Below are 6,188 nucleotides of genomic sequence, written 5' to 3'. Positions count from 1 at the left end.
GGTATTTTCACATTGTGTATTAGTACTCTTATTGTGGTATTTTCACAGTGTGTATTAGTACTCTTATTGTGGTATTTTCACATTGTGTATTAGTACTCTTATTGTGGTATTTTCACATTGTGTATTAGTACTCTTATTGTGGTATTTTCACATTGTGTATTAGTACTCTTATTGTGGTATTTTCACATTGTGTATTAGTACTCTTATTGTGGTATTGTCACATTGTGTATTAGTACTCTCATTGTGGTATTTTCACATTGTGTATTAGTACTCTTATTGTGGTATTTTCACATTGTGTATTAGTACTCTCATTGTGGTATTTTCACATTGTGTATTAGTACTCTTATTGTGGTATTTTCAGTGTGTATTAGTACTCTTATTGTGGTATTTTCACATTGTGTATTAGTACTCTTATTGTGGTATTTTCATATTGTGTATTAGTACTCTTATTGTGGTATTTTCAGTGTGTATTAGTACTCTCATTGTGGTATTTTCACATTGTGTATTAGTACTCTTATTGTGGTATTGTCACATTGTGTATTAGTACTCTTATTGTGGTATTGTCACATTGTGTATTAGTACTCTCATTGTGGTATTTTCACATTGTGTATTAGTACTCTTATTGTGGTATTTTCACATTGTGTATTAGTACTCTTATTGTGGTATTGTCACATTGTGTATTAGTACTCTTATTGTGGTATTTTCACAGTGTGTATTAGTACTCTTATTGTGGTATTTTCACAGTGTGTATTAGTACTCTTATTGTGGTATTTTCACAGTGTGTATTAGTACTCTTATTGTGGTATTTTCACAGTGTGTATTAGTACTCTTATTGTGGTATTTTCACATTGTGTATTAGTACTCTTATTGTGGTATTGTCACAGTGTGTATTAGTACTCTTATTGTGGTATTTTCACATTGTGTATTAGTACTCTTATTGTGGTATTTTCACATTGTGTATTAGTACTCTCATTGTGGTATTTTCACATTGTGTATTAGTACTCTCATTGTGGTATTTTCATATTGTGTATTAGTACTCTTATTGTGGTATTTTCATATTGTGTATTAGTACTCTTATTGTGGTATTTTCACAGTGTGTATTAGTACTCTTATTGTGGTATTTTCATATTGTGTATTAGTACTTTTATTGTGGTATTTTCATATTGTGTATTAGTACTCTTATTGTGGTATTTTCACATTGTGTATTAGTACTCTTATTGTGGTATTTTCACATTGTGTATTAGTACTCTTATTGTGGTATTGTCACAGTGTGTATTAGTACTCTTATTGTGGTATTTTCACATTGTGTATTAGTACTCTTATTGTGGTATTTTCACATTGTGTATTAGTACTCTCATTGTGGTATTTTCACATTGTGTATTAGTACTCTCATTGTGGTATTTTCATATTGTGTATTTGTACTCTTATTGTGGTATTTTCATATTGTGTATTAGTACTCTTATTGTGGTATTTTCACAGTGTGTATTAGTACTCTTATTGTGGTATTTTCATATTGTGTATTAGTACTCTTATTGTGGTATTTTCATATTGTGTATTAGTACTCTTATTGTGGTATTTTCACATTGTGTATTAGTACTCTTATTGTGGTATTTTCACAGTGTGTATTAGTACTCTTATTGTGGTATTTTCACAGTGTGTATTAGTACTCTTATTGTGGTATTTTCACAGTGTGTATTAGTACTCTTATTGTGGTATTTTCACAGTGTGTATTAGTACTCTTATTGTGGTATTTTCACATTGTGTATTAGTACTTTTATTGTGGTATTTTCATATTGTGTATTAGTACTCTTATTGTGGTATTTTCACAGTGTGTATTAGTACTCTTATTGTGGTATTTTCATATTGTGTATTAGTACTTTTATTGTGGTATTTTCATATTGTGTATTAGTACTCTTATTGTGGTATTTTCACAGTGTGTATTAGTACTCTTATTGTGGTATTTTCACAGTGTGTATTAGTACTCTTATTGTGGTATTTTCACAGTGTGTATTAGTACTCTTATTGTGGTATTTTCATATTGTGTATTAGTACTTTTATTGTGGTATTTTCATATTGTGTATTAGTACTCTTATTGTGGTATTTTCACAGTGTGTATTAGTACTCTTATTGTGGTATTTTCATATTGTGTATTAGTACTTTTATTGTGGTATTTTCATATTGTGTATTAGTACTCTTATTGTGGTATTTTCACAGTGTGTATTAGTACTCTTATTGTGGTATTTTCACAGTGTGTATTAGTACTCTTATTGTGGTATTTTCACAGTGTGTATTAGTACTCTTATTGTGGTATTTTCACAGTGTGTATTAGTACTCTTATTGTGGTATTTTCACATTGTGTATTAGTACTCTTATTGTGGTATTTTCACAGTGTGTATTAGTACTCTTATTGTGGTATTTTCACAGTGTGTATTAGTACTCTTATTGTGGTATTTTCACAGTGTGTATTAGTACTCTTATTGTGGTATTTTCACAGTGTGTATTAGTACTCTTATTGTGGTATTTTCACATTGTGTATTAGTACTTTTATTGTGGTATTTTCATATTGTGTATTAGTACTCTTATTGTGGTATTTTCACAGTGTGTATTAGTACTCTTATTGTGGTATTTTCACAGTGTGTATTAGTACTCTTATTGTGGTATTTTCACATTGTGTATTAGTACTTTTATTGTGGTATTTTCACATTGTGTATTAGTACTCTTATTGTGGTATTTTCATATTGTGTATTAGTACTCTTATTGTGGTATTTTCACAGTGTGTATTAGTACTTTTATTGTGGTATTTTCACATTGTGTATTAGTACTCTTATTGTGGTATTTTCACAGTGTGTATTAGTACTCTTATTGTGGTATTTTCACAGTGTGTATTAGTACTTTTATTGTGGTATTTTCACATTGTGTATTAGTAATCTTATTGTGGTATTTTCATATTGTGTATTAGTACTCTTATTGTGGTATTTTCACATTGTGTATTAGTACTCTTATTGTGGTATTTTCATATTGTGTATTAGTACTCTTATTGTGGTATTTTCACATTGTGTATTAGTACTCTTATTGTGGTATTTTCACAGTGTGTATTAGTACTCTTATTGTGGTATTTTCATATTGTGTATTAGTACTTTTATTGTGGTATTTTCATATTGTGTATTAGTACTCTTATTGTGGTATTTTCACAGTGTGTATTAGTAATCTTATTGTGGTATTTTCATATTGTGTATTAGTACTCTTATTGTGGTATTTTCACATTGTGTATTAGTACTCTTATTGTGGTATTTTCACAGTGTGTATTAGTACTCTTATTGTGGTATTTTCATATTGTGTATTAGTACTTTTATTGTGGTATTTTCATATTGTGTATTAGTACTCTTATTGTGGTATTTTCACAGTGTGTATTAGTACTCTTATTGTGGTATTTTCACAGTGTGTATTAGTACTCTTATTGTGGTATTTTCATATTGTGTATTAGTACTCTTATTGTGGTATTTTCACAGTGTGTATTAGTACTCTTATTGTGGTATTTTCACAGTGTGTATTAGTACTTTTATTGTGGTATTGTCACATTGTGTATTAGTACTTTTATTGTGGTATTTTCATATTGTGTATTAGTACTTTTATTGTGGTATTTTCATATTGTGTATTAGTACTCTTATTGTGGTATTTTCACAGTGTGTATTAGTACTTTTATTGTGGTATTTTCATATTGTGTATTAGTACTCTTATTGTGGTATTTTCACAGGGTGTATTAGTACTCTTATTGTGGTATTTTCATATTGTGTATTAGTACTCTTATTGTGGTATTTTCATATTGTGTATTAGTACTCTTATTGTGGTATTTTCATATTGTGTATTAGTACTCTTATTGTGGTATTTTCATATTGTGTATTAGTACTCTTATTGTGGTATTTTCATATTGTGTATTAGTACTCTTATTGTGGTATTGTCACATTGTGTATTAGTACTCTTATTGTGGTATTGTCACATTGTGTATTAGTACTCTTATTGTGGTATTTTCATATTGTGTATTAGTACTCTTATTGTGGTATTTTCACAGTGTGTATTAGTACTCTTATTGTGGTATTTTCACAGTGTGTATTAGTACTCTTATTGTGGTATTTTCACATTGTGTATTAGTACTTTTATTGTGGTATTTTCACATTGTGTATTAGTACTCTTATTGTGGTATTTTCATATTGTGTATTAGTACTCTTATTGTGGTATTTTCACATTGTGTATTAGTACTTTTATTGTGGTATTTTCACATTGTGTATTAGTACTCTTATTGTGGTATTTTCACAGTGTGTATTAGTACTCTTATTGTGGTATTTTCACAGTGTGTATTAGTACTCTTATTGTGGTATTTTCACAGTGTGTATTAGTACTCTTATTGTGGTATTTTCACAGTGTGTATTAGTACTCTTATTGTGGTATTTTCATATTGTGTATTAGTACTCTTATTGTGGTATTTTCACAGTGTGTATTAGTACTCTTATTGTGGTATTTTCACATTGTGTATTAGTACTTTTATTGTGGTATTTTCATATTGTGTATTAGTACTCTTATTGTGGTATTTTCACATTGTGTATTAGTACTCTTATTGTGGTATTTTCATATTGTGTATTAGTACTCTTATTGTGGTATTTTCACAGTGTGTATTAGTACTCTTATTGTGGTATTTTCATATTGTGTATTAGTACTCTTATTGTGGTATTTTCATATTGTGTATTAGTACTCTTATTGTGGTATTTTCACAGTGTGTATTAGTACTCTTATTGTGGTATTTTCATATTGTGTATTAGTACTCTTATTGTGGTATTTTCACAGTGTGTATTAGTACTCTCATTGTGGTATTTTCACATTGTGTATTAGTACTCTTATTGTGGTATTTTCACATTGTGTATTAGTACTCTTATTGTGGTATTTTCACAGTGTGTATTAGTACTCTTATTGTGGTATTTTCAGTGTGTATTAGTACTCTTATTGTGGTATTTTCAGTGTGTATTAGTACTTTTATTGTGGTATTTTCACAGTGTGTATTAGTACTTTTATTGTGGTATTTTCATATTGTGTATTAGTACTCTTATTGTGGTATTTTCACATTGTGTATTAGTACTCTTATTGTGGTATTTTCACATTGTGTATTAGTACTCTTATTGTGGTATTTTCACAGTGTGTATTAGTACTCTTATTGTGGTATTTTCACAGTGTGTATTAGTACTCTTATTGTGGTATTGTCACATTGTGTATTAGTACTCTTATTGTGGTATTTTCACAGTGTGTATTAGTACTCTTATTGTGGTATTTTCACATTGTGTATTAGTACTCTTATTGTGGTATTTTCACAGTGTGTATTAGTACTCTCATTGTGGTATTTTCACATTGTGTATTAGTACTCTTATTGTGGTATTGTCACATTGTGTATTAGTACTCTTATTGTGGTATTTTCACAGTGTGTATTAGTACTCTTATTGTGGTATTTTCACAGTGTGTATTAGTACTCTTATTGTGGTATTTTCACAGTGTGTATTAGTACTCTTATTGTGGTATTTTCACAGTGTGTATTAGTACTCTCATTGTGGTATTTTCACATTGTGTATTAGTACTCTTATTGTGGTATTTTCACAGTGTGTATTAGTACTCTTATTGTGGTATTTTCACATTGTGTATTAGTACTCTTATTGTGGTATTTTCACAGTGTGTATTAGTACTCTTATTGTGGTATTTTCATATTGTGTATTAGTACTCTTATTGTGGTATTTTCACATTGTGTATTAGTACTCTTATTGTGGTATTTTCACAGTGTGTATTAGTACTCTTATTGTGGTATTTTCACATTGTGTATTAGTACTCTTATTGTGGTATTGTCACATTGTGTATTAGTACTCTTATTGTGGTATTGTCACATTGTGTATTAGTACTCTTATTGTGGTATTTTCACAGTGTGTATTAGTACTCTTATTGTGGTATTTTCACATTGTGTATTAGTACTCTTATTGTGGTATTTTCACAGTGTGTATTAGTACTCTTATTGTGGTATTTTCATATTGTGTATTAGTACTCTTATTGTGGTATTTTCACATTGTGTATTAGTACTCTTATTGTGGTATTTTCACAGTGTGTATTAGTACTCTTATTGTGGTATTTTCACATTGTGTATTAGTACTCTTATTGTG

Source organism: Sebastes fasciatus, chromosome 5 (genome assembly GCF_043250625.1).
Source record: "Sebastes fasciatus isolate fSebFas1 chromosome 5, fSebFas1.pri, whole genome shotgun sequence".
NCBI classification, from domain to species: Eukaryota; Metazoa; Chordata; class Actinopteri; order Perciformes; family Sebastidae; genus Sebastes; species Sebastes fasciatus.
The sequence above is the reverse complement of the archived record's forward strand: the minus strand, read 5'-3'. Positions refer to the sequence as shown.